At 34.1% G+C, this 16,241-nt stretch overlaps 1 protein-coding gene and 1 pseudogene across 1 annotated transcript in view; one reads left to right on the top strand and one right to left on the bottom strand.

Moving 5' to 3' along the window:
• The window catches only part of LOC132314891 (small ribosomal subunit protein eS10z-like), a 55,371-nt gene that overhangs the window by 26,293 nt on the left and 12,837 nt on the right, over positions 1-16,241 (bottom strand). The window lies entirely within an intron of this gene.
• LOC132315240 (small nucleolar RNA R71) lies at positions 2,929-3,027 on the top strand (annotated as a pseudogene).

Below are 16,241 nucleotides of genomic sequence, written 5' to 3'. Positions count from 1 at the left end.
ACTAAAATATTTTTGTATTTTTGAAAACTTTTTGAAAAATAAAATAAAATGAAATGAAATGAAAATAAAATAAAAATGAAAATATTTTTGGATTTTTGAAATTTGAAAAGTCAAAATAAAGTCAAAATAATGAAATGAAGAACTGAGATCGATCAGAACAAGAGTTCGATCGATCAAACAGAGAATAAGAATATGCAGGTTTATGGCTCAGAAAATTGGCTAAGTGTTGGAACTTGAGATCGATCGAACTTGAATATTCGATCGATCGAAGAACTTCAGATCGATCTTGAAATGTTTTCGATCGATGAGTCAGAGAGCTGAAATATGCAGGTTGATGCAGGCTCAAAATTTTCTAAGTGTTGGAGCACGAGATTGATCAAACTTTAAAGTTGGATCGATCTAATGTTTTCTGATCGATCTGAGAATTAGTTCGAACGATGGGATAGAGAGGTGATTTGGATGCAGGTCAAATTTTTTTCTAAGTGTTGGATGCAGGTGGAAGTTCGATCGATCGAATTCTCATTTGAGATCGATCAAACTTATGCAAAATGTTCAATCACAACATAAAAATCATGCAATCCTAATCAAAGTTCCTATCAATGCGTATGAACCAAAAACAAGTATCTAGACTTCGCAAGAAATGAAATTTAAGATAGAAATGAGGGAGGAATAGGGTTTTGACACCCTACGAAATGTCGTTGTTAGTCTTTAACGTCTCTAGCAAGACATTGGGCTCTTTTAGCCCAGATCGAAGATCTTGTAATGCATCCCCTCCTTGTTGGGGTGATAGATGCTTTGAACTCCACCCAATAAATGGTTCTTTGAAGAACTTGTTGGATTAAGCTCAAACGAAACTTTTGTTCCCTTGTCAATGCAAGAACAATCTTTGGGCTTCCATGCCCTTTCAAAGTAAGAATTTGAAACAACACTTTTAGAGTGCAAGGTTGAAGATGATCCTTTTGAAGTTTTGGTTTTACACAAAAGCTCACTTCCTTGACATTGAAGATCATAACATTTGTCTACAACATTAACCTTTCCTTCATATTTGTCAAATGAATTGGGTGTGGGATTAAAGATATTCAACTTCAACTTCATGTGGCCAAATGAGATCTTCATTATCCCCGTCCTACAATTGATATTGGCATTAGCGATTGCCAAGAAAGGACGACCAAGGATAACAGGAATTTGGCTCTTAGGATTGGGGACCAGTTCCGTGTCAATGACAACGAAATTAACGGGAAAGAAGAATTTATCAATTTAATCAAAACATCCTCAATTATACCCTTAGGCTTTTTAATGGATCAATCGGCAAGTTGCAAAACTACCGACATCGGTTTCAATTCACCTAGGCCCAATTTGACATAAACCGAGTATGGAAGAAAGTTAACACTTACTCCTAAGTCAAGAAGTGCCCGATTAATGATATGATCACTAATAATGCATGAAGTAGTAGATGAACCGGGGTCCTTAAACTTTGGCAAAGTGTTATGTTGCAAAATTGAGCTTACTTGCTCGGTCAAAACCACTTTTCTTGGTGCTTGGCTCTTGTTCTTCCGCTTTTGGGTGCACAAGTCTTTCAAGAATTTGGCATAAGCCAGAATTTGCTTGATTGCATTCAAAAGTGGAAGATTAACTTTTACTTGCCTAAACATTTCCATAATTTAATTGGTTTTTGCCTTTTGCTTGTCTTTTGAAATGGATCCTTTTAAGGCATCCGGAAATGGAACTTTTTCAAACATCTTTTCAGAATTTTCTTTTGAACTCTCTTCAATACAAGAAGTTTTCAAATCATTTTTCAGCAAAACTTTTTCAACATCATTTTTCAAAACTTCTTTTTCAAACACATTTTTCGAGACTTTCTCATTCACAAGATCATATATATGCAATGAAGGAAGAATAGGATGTGAAACGGGACGGGTGACAACTTGAGGTTGCACAGGTTCACTCTCTTCATTGGACATTTCAACTTGATTGTCCACAATCCTACCACTCCGCAAGGTAGTCACCGCATTAACATATTCAATGGTGTAGCCTTCCGATGAGGAATGGGTTTTCACAACACATTGTTGCTTAGGTGGGGCATTAATAGGCATCTTTCCCTTCTCTCTTGCATTAAGAGTGCTTGATATTTGCCCTACATGGGTTTCTAGCTTTACAATAGATTGAGAGTGAGAATGAAGCAATTGAGTGTTAGCCTCTAAAGTGCCCAAAGCATTTAAAACTTTTTCTTCAAAAGCGGGACTTCTAGTATTTCCTTGGGAATAAGATTGGTTGGGAAAATGAGAATTAGCAAATTGATTCCCTTGTGATTGATAAGGTCTATAACCTTGGGATCCTTGGTTTTGAAGTGGAGGTGGAATGTACTTCCCTTGAAAATCACATTGGGAAGGGTTTGAGCCCTCTCCTTGGTTTTTCCAAGAGAAATTCGGATGATTCCTCCAACTTGGATTATAGTGAGTACCAAAAGGATTGTTCCCTTGGTTCACAAAAGCTGCATTGGCTTGTTCATTAGGTTCATTTTGCACTTGTCCGTGAGGACAATGAGAAGTAGAATGAAGAACACTAGAACAAGTCATACATGTTTCATTTGATGCACGATGAGAATGGTTAGGGAAGGAAGATACTTGGTTCGCCGAGTTTTGGTTAATAAAAAATTGATCAAACCTTTGAGATAAAGACTTCATTTCGGTGGCTATTTCATTCGAATGGTCGACTTAATGTAAGCCAACATTCTTCCTACCTTGTGAATTTATACTATTCTTGGATGATAATGTTCTATGCAAAGAATTTTCACTCATGCTCTTATAAAGACGCCACACGTCATCCTCATGTCTATTAATGTATGAGCCACCCATGGAAGCATCAACCATGCCTTTGTAATTGTCCGATAAGCTCTCAAAGAAATATTGAACTAATTGCCATTTGGGAATGTCATGATGTGGACACTTCCTAAGCAATTCATTGAAGCGTTCCCATGCCTCATGAAACGTTTCTCCATCCCCATGTGAAAATTCTTGAATTGAGGTTCTCATGGCATTGGTTTTAGAAACCGGATAGTACTTCTTCAAGAACTCTTATTGCATTTCTGCCCAAGAAGTGATTGAAAAAGGCCTAAGATTGTTAAACCAATACTTTGCCTTGTCTTTTAAGGTGAATGGAAAAAGTTTGAGTCTTAAGACCTCTTCCGGCATGTTCGTATATTTTACGGTGGAACATACTTTAAGAAACTCATCCAAATGCTTGTAAGGTTCTTCACTTGGAAGTCTATGATAGTTAGGAAGCATTTGAATGGTTTGTCGCTTAATTTCATAATGATGTGCTCTAAATGGATGCAATTGGATGCATGTGGGTGCATTATACTCATTAGGCACATAGTGATCTCTTAAAGCAAGTGGTGGATTAGCTACTTGAGGTGCAACATGAACACCTTGGTTTTGAATTCCTTGATTGATGATGAGAGGTTGTGGAGCATACATTGGCCTTGGCATTCCATATGGAACTTGGCTTTGTTGTTGTGGTGGTTGGTGAATGTATGGCCTAGGCATACCTAATGGTACTTGTATGTTCTCATTGTGCACATTTGGATGAAGGATACCTTATTGGTCTATGTGACCAAGGTCATCTACATTCTCTTCATTATGGCATTCCATTGATGTAACGGATCGGGTAGAACTAGAACTTCCTCTTCCCCTAGGATTTCTAACTACGGATTCAAGATGCAAATCAAGAGGGACAAGAGTTGGTCTTAGTGATCTACGACCATGCATGCACAATGTGAAAACACATAAACACAATGAATGATCAAACACTTCAATTTCATAACAATTTTAATAAAACTTCCTCCACAAACACTTAACCCATACTCCTATGCTTTAACAACAATGATGCAAAGAACAATTAAGAAACAAGCCTCTACGCGGGCCGACGATTTAACTAAGGGATTGAGTAAGAAAAAGCTCACAAAGGTCCTTTAGCACTTCAACTCCAAATTTATAGCTTAGCTTAGCAAATTTTTTTTTTAAATTTTTAACATTTTTCCTTGCTTGCTTAGCTCCTTTGCTTGGATCTTAGCTCAATGTTCCTTGTCAAAGATGAACAAACACAATAAGTGATCTAAAGAAAAAAAAAAAAAAAAAAGTAAAGACACGATCAAAAGAATACTAATTCCTAATTGATTCCACAAATACGACGTTGCCTAATCCCCGGTAACGACGCCAAAAACTTGGTGGTGGTATCGCCGCACCACAAGCTTAAAGAGTGTGCATTAAAGCGAGGGCCAAGTTTTACATTTATAGAAACCAATACTATCTTCACTAAGAATATAGTTAGGGTGAGTAGGGATCGTCCCAAGGGATTGGAGTCGTACTTGGTTGTGAAATCGCTATTAGGGTTAGTAGGTCGAGTGATCAAACAAATAGTTGGTTGGTTGATTAAACTAGAGAGCAACTAAATTAAACTAAGTGATAACAAAAGAATGCAACTAAGAGCAAATAAGAGAGAGAAGAGTCTTGGGATTTAGATATCACCACCAAGCAATGCATTTCTATACCATTGACAAGTGACTAATGAGGGCAAATGACGTGTTACAATATTGGTATGTGTGTGTGTTTAGTTGATTCAACAAGTAAGGATGACTAGTTAAGCATGTATTGTCTAAACATCATGTGAAAGGCACAATATATCTAAGCAATGAAGCATATATTTTCTAAACAACATGTGAAAGGCACAATAGATCAAAATAAGTCATTAATCCTTTCATTAAGCTCACAATCCAAATACAACACAAGGTTAGAGACATATGCTACTTGCATTCAAAAGCATGGATCATCAAACAATAAGCATGGATTGTCCTCCCATTTAACACTACACTATATCTACACTACTAGCATGAAAATAAACTAAGGGAGAGGCATAATCCATCAAGGAATAAGTATGAACCATCAAGAAAATCACAAGAGCATTCCATTAAGCACTATGTTTTGACAATCTCTAAATCTATAGCATCAATACATGTAGATTAAATGATCAATTGAAAGCATTTAACCACATAAATCATTGAATAATTAAGATCTATATATATCAAAGTGTCAAAACATTAATTACAACACTAATCCCTCAATAATACACAAGATTAAGATATAGAAAGCATGCTTGCGGCTAACTTTAGCCCCAAGAGGATGTCTAGCCACTTATGGTGATGTTGCTCCAACCCTCAAGGGCTAACTCCATGGAAGAAATCTGCTCCTTGTTGATGAAGAACTCCAATGGTGTCTCTAGCCTCCTCCTCCTCTAAGCTTGTTCTCCAAGAGATGATATGATATGATATTAGCTCTCTTTGTAAAAAGCAATCCTTATCCTTCTATAGGTTCGTCAAATGACACCTAAAAATGAGCTAAGGTCGTGCACACAATATTCCCCAATGATTGGATAAAGGACAACTTTCAATGAGCTGAAAATTTAACTTTTTCGTACTGGAGGAAGTTCAATCGATCGAACCTTAGATTTGGATCGATCGAACATGGCTGAGATCTATCGAACTTAGGCTGGATCGATCTTTATTGGTGGGGCTTTTTGGATAAACATAAATCTGAGATATTTTGAAGATATTTTTGGGAAAAGGACAAAAATGATTGATAGGGTGGTACAACTAGATAAGATCAATCATCTGGATAAGGACAAAGCAGTTTGATCGATCGAAGAATAGTGTTCGATCGATCGAACTTTTGAGGTCTCTGAAAATGTCATCATGGCTCTGATCCATCTTGAAGTACTGAGATCGATCATGTTGGATCGATTGAACTTTGATCTGAGATTGATCGAAGATGTTGATTTCCACCTTTTTCTTCCTTTTGCTTCCACTTGGCTCCTTTCTTTGATTCATCCCAGAATTACTTCAATTAAGCTCTTATTTGGTTGAGTTAACTTATTTTCGGGATAAGTGCTTGAAAATGGAAATAATACGAAATCAATCTAAAACGGTAAAGTAAGATAGATAAAGGTACTAGAATGCCTAAGCTGAAGGGGTTTAAATACGCACTTTTCAGCGCTCATCAAGGGTGATCCTGCATAAGCCAGATCTGTCAGGAAGAATGACAAATGGGCTATAGGGTTTAGTTCATTCAATATAACGTATAAACCCAGAACGACAATAAAAGGACAAACAGTGGCTGATTTCCTGCTGGAATATGATGTAGAAAACATAGAAGAAGACCTTGGAAGCTCTTCATGAAAACTTTTCATTGATGGCTCTTCCAATCAAATGGGGGCAGGAATTGGGATTAAACTGCAGACACTAGAAGGCACCACGCTGAGTCAAGCGATTAGACTTGAGTTTGAGCAACCAATAATGAAACAGAGTATGAAGTATTGCTGGCAGGATTGAAGCTGGCCAAAGAACTGAAGGTCAAAAGTCTAATTGATTTAAGTGATTCACAACTGATCGTTCGGCAAGTGACGGGGGAGTATATCACCAAAGATGAGATAATGGAGGCATGTGATGTGCACTGAATATTTGCATATTCGAGCCCCTAAATATACGTATGTTAAGGCCTAAAGTGATAATTCTATCCATAGTTAGACTGATTTATGTTTAATGTGTGTTTATAGGTACTTTTCTAGAGAAATGGTTAAAATTAGGACTTTATGAAGATATCAAAGCTTACAGAGTCGTTGCCGGTCCTCCAGAGCAAGCCGAGAGCTTAAATGGTGAAGTTTGGAAGAATTCAAGAACCAGAGCTCGTGCCTAAGTCTCGAGGCTCGAGCTTAAGTCTCGAGGCTCGAGCCTTGCAAGTAAAAAAGAAGAAAAGTCAAAAAGGCAATGAAGCTTGAGCCTTGTACCTTAGAGCTCGAGCCTTAACAGAGGGTGCTCGAGCCTTGGCCCTCAAGCTCGAGCACAAGGCGTCGGAATTTGAAAAGTTGATTTTATTGAAGAACCAAGTTCCCAGGGCCTCGTGCTAAGGCTCAAGGATCGAGCACTATCATTGAAAGCTGGAGCCTTGAGTACCTAAAGCTCGAGCCTGGTACCTAGTGCTCGAGCCCATGAAGAGCGAACTTCAGTTCAGATCGATCTGAGTGCTCCAAGATCGATCGAGATTTTCCTCAGATCGACCTTCATTCCATACTTAGAAAATTTTTTGAAACCCATGAAAATCACCTCTCTGTGTATCGATCGAACTTGTCTGCAGGTTTTCACCTATTCAATCGATCGAAGTATCTTCCAAATCAATCTTGGAATGATCAATCTGTGTCCTTTTGTTGACTTTGACTTTGACTGCACTTTTTGAATTTTGAATTTATAAAAAAAAAAAAAATAATAATAATAAAAAAAAAACAAAAAAACAAAAATATTTTCAATTTTTATTTTATTTTATTCTAAAAAATTTCAATATATATATATATAGTTTTAAGGAATTTTTCAAAATTACAAAAATAATTTCCCTTTATTTTTATTTTATTTTAAAAAATATTTTCAAAAAAATCCAAAAACATTTTTTTATTTTTTATTTTCAAAAATCCAAAAAATATTTTTTTTAAAAATCCACAAAAAATTTCAAAAATACTGTGTCGTTTTGAGCTTAGATCGATCTGTGTTCTTAAAGATCGATCTATGTTCGATCGATCTGAGATTTTTCCAGATAGATCGAACATGTTGGAAATAGTTTTTTAAAATAGAAGTCAAGGGTCATTTTGATCGATTAACACATCGATCTCAACCCTAACTCCCTTTCGCCGCTGCATACCTTCTTCCTAACCTCCGGCGAGCTTCCCAAGCTTCGACACTTCATCTCTCGTCTCAGATCTCATCTCTCTCTCTCTCTCTCAATCCATTTCTCTCCCCGATTTGGTAAGTTTGAGTTGTATTTTTGGATTTCGAAACGAACACGGAATACAAAATAATGAATTAAAGAAATAAATAATAACGCTGAACGAATACTAAATAATAAAATCCTCAATTATTAATCATTAAAACCAAACTTTCCAAAACCTCCAATCCATACAACTCGGGAATCCATCCTGTGGACCCCTAATGAAATCCCAAACTGAAACTGAAACAACAGAAATGAAAATTAAAGCTAAACATAAAGAGTAGTCCTACGTAGTCGGATGAATGAGTGTCTGTATCTGCTCTGCACGTCCAAGCTCTAACCCTGGAACTGACGAATACCTGGAAAAATAAAAGAGTGGGTCAGGCCCACATGCAAATCCAATTTTACTACGATCTAGACAGTACTCCGATACACAGATACATCCTAGATAGCTCAACAATATCTAGAGTAATCCATATATATATATTCACACTAAGGGACATTCATTGGACTACAGTAGGGGTCTCAACCTGAATAGAAGGCAACATGCAAAAATGCACCTAAGGGTGGGTATGAGTACCTAGACCTAACAGGGTACACCTCAATCTACTATAACCAGCTACGCATCCACTGCATATACGCACCCTAACCAACGAGTCTGAGACTCAAGCTCATCTCGTGGTATCATAACCATATATCTAAAATCCGTCCATCCGGAGTATGTCATTCCATAATTTACTGAGCTGACATACAATATACAAACTAATTAGTCACTCAACTTAATCAATTGATATGACTTAACTACAACCAATTAATCCAGAAAGTCATTCAACTTAGTCACAGTTGATTTGACTTAGTCACAGTTAGGATACAATATTTTTCAATCCATTCCTTTAATCCGGTAGGTTAGGTTTAAGCGTTTTGAGCTGAACCATCCCTAGTATGTCACCGTCCCATACCGGTGTATACAATCCACAAGTCCATATAATTGGCAAAATAATGTTAATAACTCATCAATCATATTCCAAAATATGCCTCAATATAAATTAACAAATATCCAACAATATTAGGCAGTCATTATAGAGCCTAAAATCCAATTCCAATAATGTATACAGCTAAAACAAGTATAAACGTTCACATCCTCCAAAATATCCATAAACTGATGCAGTTGAAAAGCAAAGTGAATATTAATTTGATCCAACACAAACATGCTTAAGTTCAAGTAATCTATGTTACTTACAGTCCTATCCAAATATGATTAATTAAAATTAAATCACATATAAACAATCCTCCAAGTTCCAAAGTGTAAGCTGATTAACATTCAAAGTTAAACATGTAGGATCTTTCCCTAACTGTACACTGTCCATACCTTAATCCATTTATGAATCATTGTTTACCTATATTCTTATAGGTCTAAAACAATAATATACATCATTTAAGACAATTTAAACGAAGTGCTAACACTCTGTGTAGTCCAAACAGTGCACAAAACCCAAACTGGGCGTTTAAAACCAAAAATCCCAACTGAGCAAGCTAAGTTACAACTGAGCAGCCTCAGCTGCTAACTAAGGGGGCTGAATTGCTAACTTAGGCGCCTCAGTTGCGAACTTAGGCGCCTCAGTTAGTGCTGAGGTCTTATTCTTCGTCCGTTCCACCTCTGTAAACCCTAAAACTTCATTGTTAAGACCCCTAAGCTTCAACCTAAGTCCCATACGTCCATACTAAATTATTTTAAGTATTTTAGTAGGCAAAGATTCAAGTTAAACCATAAATCATACATAAAGATCTAAGAAAATAATGAAATCACACATAAGTATATATAACCACAAAACTCTCAGTTTTAGTCCGTTAAGCATGCATGATTACTTCGTTTCATCATTAGTTAAACCCCTGGAGTCTAGCTAGGCATGCACAGAACATAGATTAAAGGGAAAGAATAGAACAAAGACTTGCCTTAGATTTCAGTCCAGAAATCTTAAACCTCCGTCTCTGAGTTTTCGTCAAAGTTTTAGGCTACCGTTAAACATCTCCAGTGCTCTTGGTTCAACCCAGAAGCACTCCACCCTTTCCTCCTTGAACTTCTCTGTAAACCTCTCAAGGTTCACTATCTATTTCTCACCAATTCTTTCTCTGTTGCTCACTGTGTTTTCTCTTTGTTACATGAATAGGGTTAACAAACCCTTGGCAGACGTATACCTAGGTATTTATAGGCTTTATTGGAAACCCTAAATTAAATCCTAAACCAACTATATGTGTCAGCTCAAATTCTAGACACGATTTAATTACAAGTAAAAAGAAACCCTAACTCTAATTAATTAATTAATTCTCCTAACTTAATTCAATTTAAAACAAATAATTAACAATAAAACAAATTATTCAATTTAAAACAAATAATTAACAATAAAACAAATAATTAACAAATAAATATAATTAAAACCCCAATTAATTCAAGTAACAAACAAATAAAACAATAGAAATCTTTAAAATGCAATTAAATAATTAATTAAAATACCAGGACTATCCTTTTTAAAATTAGGGGTATTACACTTCTCCCAAAAAGTGAGAAGTGAGAAATGATTAGATGAAGGTTGTTTTGATTTGAAGCTTACTTGATTTGTGCTTATAAGTCCTTAGGGGTGTTTCACTATCTAGTGCCCTGGGAGTCATTGACCTAACCCTCAACCTCATGGATAGCTAGAAAGCTTAATAGATCAACATATTGCACCATGCTTCCATCTTTGATTTTTAGGGATAAAAAAGAAAAAGAAAAAAAAAAAAGGCACTTAGAACAATAAAACTTTAATAAAAAGTCCACTCTTTGTCTTGATGATCGGTACTAGATTTGTGTACTAGTTTGAGGGCAAGGATGTAATTATTTCTTTAGTTGGCTTAGATAGCAACATACTTGATGCCAGTCCACTCAAAAAGGATTCTAGAGTTGTTTTGATTTGCATGATCATTTTCTTGATGTGTAGAGGACCATACTTGCTTGCTTGATATTGAAATTTTGGGAGATTGTTTGGAAATGGTTGAAAAATTGCATACTTGAGGTAGTTTTCTCCCAATACTTGTTTGCAATATTGATGCATCTTTTGTGATAATGAGCTTAATGTTTGTGCGTATCATTTCTGGAAATCCTCACGAGACTTCACTCGTCCACTAGGGGTAACCTAGGGGTTTAAAAGGCTTGTTGCATATGCTAAATGCAATCATGTTACCTACGAAAGTGGCGTTATCCTTTTATTATTTTCTAGTTCATAGTTGTATAGTCGTTCATTTCATTCCTTTACTTCGTAGTTTATTACTAGGGACTAACAATATTTAAGTTTGGGGGTGTGATGAGCGCTGAAAAGTGCGCAATTAAACCCCTTAAGCTTAGGTATTTTAGGACTTTTATCTATCTTATTTTTTTGTCTTAGACTTTTTTCATGTTATTGCCCTTTTTAGATACTTATCCCAAAAATAAGTTAATTCATTCAAATAAGAGCTTAAAAGAAGCAATCCCAAGCTGAATGGAAGAAAGGAACAAAATGAAGTAAAGTGTGGAAAATCAGCAAGTTCTTTCGATCTCAACATTCCTTCGATCGATCAGAGCAACATCGATCTGGATATTTCAAGATGGATCCATGCAATTGTCCTTATCCAAAAGATCTCACCATCTTCGATCGATCCAACCTTTCTCAAATCGATCAAAAATATTCGATCTTATCCACACCTACCACCCCACCTACCACTCTTGTCTCTTTCCCAAAATATCTTAGAGATTTGTCTTTATTCAAAAAGGCATCGCCAAGTATGATCGATCTCTGCAGCATTCGATGGATCTCACCAATGTTCAATCGATCTCAACATAGTTCGATCGATCGAACCTCCTCAAGTCCGAAATAAAATAAATTCCAACTCATTAAAAGTTGGCTCATGGTGCAATCATTGCAAGGACTCTAGTGAACAAATTCAGACCATTGGGTGTGACACTTGAGCCTCCTATATAAGGATTTTGAGCCATTCATATCAAAAGATTGAACATATCTTCAATATATATATCATATCTCATATTTTGGAGAGGAGGCTCGAGACTAGAGAGCTTTTACACATTTTTGGGAGTTCTTCCATTCTTCTAGGGTTTCCATCAAGAAAGAGGTCATTTCTACTATGGAGATAGCCCTTGAAGGTTGGATGACTACTTCAATGAATGGCTAGACATCTACTTGGGGCTAGAATAGCCCCTAAGTTTATTTCCTAGACCTAGTGTTTTGTATATTTTTGGGGATTTGCTTGTAATAAATGTTTCGATCTTGGATATTTATATATATATCTTGTAGTTTTTACTTAATGTGTATGGATTAATGCTTTCAATTGATTATCTATTTCTAACCATATGTCTATATGTGCTAGAATGGATGATTCATTTGGTTTTCTCTAGATTTAGTAGAGTTTATCATGTCTATGTGTATGGATGAAGTGAATCTAGAGATGGTCAAAACATAGTACTTAATTGAACACTCTTGTAACTTATTTGATGGTTCACACTTGTTTCTTGATGGATTGTGCCACACCTTTAGCTTACTTAGTTTAATTTCCATGTCTTTAGTATAGATGTAGTATAATTGTTTTAAATTCTTAGATAGGTGGACAATCTATTCTTGTTCCTTGGTGTTCCATACTTATGAATGCAAAAGGTGTATGCTTCTAGATAGTTGTGTGTGCATAAATTGTGATTTCATTGAATAGATTTTGGTCTCATTTGATAGGTTGTGCTTTCCATTTGAATTGGCTAGACAATCTATACTTATTTGCCATCTATACCTAATTTCAATTAATGTCACACACACACACATACACAAGTTACAATTTAATTTCCCCCATTGATATATAATTGCTAGTGTTTAGTGAAGTCAAGCTTAATAGTGAGATCTAGTACCCCAAGTCCTCTCTTCTATATCTTTTTTCCTACATTCTAAATTGTTACCTTTTACTTGCTTTAATTTCAATTTCATTGTAGTTTAATCAACCAAACAAATCATCTTTTGATCATCTGATCTACTAACCCTATACATTGTTTCCATTGCAAACGTGCCCATAATCCCTTAGGACGATCCCTACTTACCCTAGCTATATTTTTAGTTAAAAGTAATAATGGCTTTTATAAATTTAAAACTTGGCCACATTGTACACTCACACTCTTAGTGTATCTTTAAACATTGGTGCCTGCGATAACCACCACTGATATCTCTGCTACAGTTGCGAAAACACCCAATATCACGAAATTGGTGATATGGGTTATGGCCCAATTTTGATATATGTTTTGACACTATTCAATACCACATTACCCCACTCCAAACATGGTATGGATCCAAAAAGAAAAGCAAAATAGTCAAACCAATATCAAACCTCCGTCCAAATACGCCCTTAATATTTATCATCCCAAAATAAGTGTCTAATTTGAAAAGTCAATGGACTATTTTTTAAAAAAATAATATTATCAATTTAACCTTTTTACATTAAATCTAGTAAATCATTACATCAATGTAAATTTAATAATTTATTAACCATTAAGATAATAAAAAATAATAAAAAAAATTTTCTTAAAAAGTTAGATTTTAAAAAAAGAACGCTTATTTTAAAAAGAAAAAGAAAGAAGAACTAGAAAATTTGAATTTGTTTAAATAAACATGTTGGTAAAGGAAAGACGGATAAAACCTTTCAACCAGACTTGCTTTTCAACTCACAAAATGGGATTTATTTTATCTATTTATAGTGCTCTTATTGATACAAATATCTAAATTTAACACTTTTAGAAACATTTATTATTGTAAAAGTTTGTGTTTTAAAAAACAAAACAATGCTACTGGCGCCTCCCTCCCCACTCACATTCGTGTTGAGCTAAATACCAATTCCGTTTTAAGAAATAGTTTTTTCTTTTCAATAATTGTTTTAGAATACTAAATTAGATAAACCCAATAAAGTTTGTTTTGTTAATATAATATAATTTTATTATGGAATAAAATATTTAATTTTTAATAAAATAAAAAAAAATTCCAAAAATATTTGAGCCTATCATTTGAGGCCCAGCCCGATCAAGTAGATTTTTTTATGGAGCATTGAGGGTCAGAAACATATGCAATTCATTCATAAAATGCAATTCACTTTTGTTAAAAAATAAAGAAATAAATAAAAGTGTATTTAATTCATAGATATTAGTGTTTGTTTTGTTGGTCTGTCAACAAAATAATTCTCAAAAAGTCAAAATTATTTTTAAAGAATTATTTAAAAAAAAAAAACTTTTTTCAAATTGAATTTTTCAAAAACAATTCTACGAAACTATCAGTCTTTTTTAATTATCAATTAATCAAACAAACTCAACTCTGCATGTATAGGTGTTCGGTCAGATGTGAAAATAAAATTGATTTCTTAATTATGAAGTTATAAACAATAAGTCAAGTGCGATCCTGCAGCCCCTCCTTTTGAAAAAGGAGAGAGATATGGCGTGTGTGAAGAAAATAGAGATAGGTGGATTGGACTCGTTACTCTTTAGAAGGAGAGAGTTAAAAATTGGTTAAAAAAATTAAAAGGTGGATGTCAAAGTTGCAGCTTTACATCTACAAGATTGTCAAATAATGACAAGTATAACATATTATAACAATTAGAAAGAGTACTTCCCTGCTTCTCAGTTTGGAGTGCAATTTGAGTTGGGAACTTCAACATAGCTCAAGCTAACTCGATTTGAGTTGCGTAAGTTTAGACAATTATTTTCATAAATAGAATTGGATTTGGGTTGAAAAATATCAATCTGAATTTAACTAGGGTTGGGTTGAATTAAGGTACTAGCAAGCCGAACAAACTCGTATCCAAATTCTAATATTATTTTTATATATATTTTTAATTTTAAATACATTAAATATAATATTTAAACTATGATTATTTTTTTTTCTTCTTTTAAACTTTATTTGTTAAATTTTAACTTATTATATATTATCATTTAAGACAATTAATTTTCTAAAAATTTGTTTGTAATTTATTCAAAATTTTATCAATGAATTTGTTTGTAATTTATTCAAAATTTTATAAAATGCCTTTAAACTTTTTTTTAAGAGTAATTTAATTTAAAATTAATTCAAGATCATATTAAATTTTTGGTGTGAAAATTATCTATACGAGTAACTCGATTTCATCTTAATTTTTAACACGAAATCTAAGCACGAGTTACAAGTCCGAATTAAAAAGTAGAAGAATGTGTTAGACTAGAGTTGAGTAGTTAGGGTAGAGTTGGGTTGGGTTTGGGTTTTTATATGGTGGGTTGGGCTTGGGTTTAGCCTTGTATATGGTGGGAGTTAGGCTCAAATTATCATTCAAACCTGTCCGAATTGCGGCCCTATTCTCACTCCTTTTTCAAATATAGAGTGCTTCTTCTCACTCCTTTCCGAGTGAGAAAAGTCGACTCCTTTTGCAATATGAAAATTATTTTTTGCTTCTCACTCCTTTCCTAATGAGGAAAGTCGACTCCTTTTGCAATACGGAATTTTATTTTATTTTATCTATTTATTTTTTGTTCCTTCTCACTCCTTTCCAAATAAGGAAAGTCGACTCGTTTTGTAACATGGGATTTGTTTTTTGCTTCTCACTCCTTTCCAAATGAGGAAAGTCGACTCCTTTTGCAATACGGAAAATTTTCTTTTGCTTCTCCCTCCTTTCCCAATGAGGAAAGTCGACCATGACCACTTTTGCAATATGGAATTTTCTTTTTTTCGGGAAGTTGAGGGAACTGTTCATAAATTAGGGAAGCACGTATTACAAGCACATTAGTTTAGAAGTCAATTATTAATTTAAAATTTTAAAATGTCAATACAACCCTTTCTTATCGTAAAATGACCAAATATTATCCCCAAAATACAATTATAATCTTTATATATTGGACTTCATACTTTCATATAATTTAATATTAAGTATGCATAATTTATTAAATGATATAAAAAATTACTTAACAGAAATTATTTTATGTAAAACATAATTTGAAATTAAACATGTATATAATTTCATATAACTACAATTTATTAATATATTAATCAATAGTATAAATTTAAATTAACAAATTTTAAATATTACTAGAAATAATAAAAATAATTGTTATTTGTAATAATAAAATATAATATGATTTGCCCTCCAAAACCAAAAGCACCAAGGGGCATAAACAAATACGACACATTTATTTAATATATTTAATTAAATAGTTTAATTTAATTATAATAAATAAGTTAGTAAATCAAATACAAACACACTATACATAATTATCGTATTAATTCGTATTGACACAATTATCGTTATTTTTATATTGTGTTGTAACCATGTTAGCATGTCGGGTTAAAACTTGCGACACAATTGTGACTCGAACTCTGGGTCCATGTAACTTTTGAAAAAACAAAAAAACTCTGGGTCCAT

Source organism: Cornus florida, unplaced genomic scaffold, assembly GCF_030987335.1.
Source record: "Cornus florida cultivar Cherokee Brave unplaced genomic scaffold, ASM3098733v1 CherokeeBrave_3.0.0_Hap2_Chr06, whole genome shotgun sequence".
In the NCBI taxonomy this organism is placed as follows: Eukaryota; Viridiplantae; Streptophyta; class Magnoliopsida; order Cornales; family Cornaceae; genus Cornus; species Cornus florida.
This window is presented reverse-complemented; position numbering and strand designations above follow the sequence as displayed.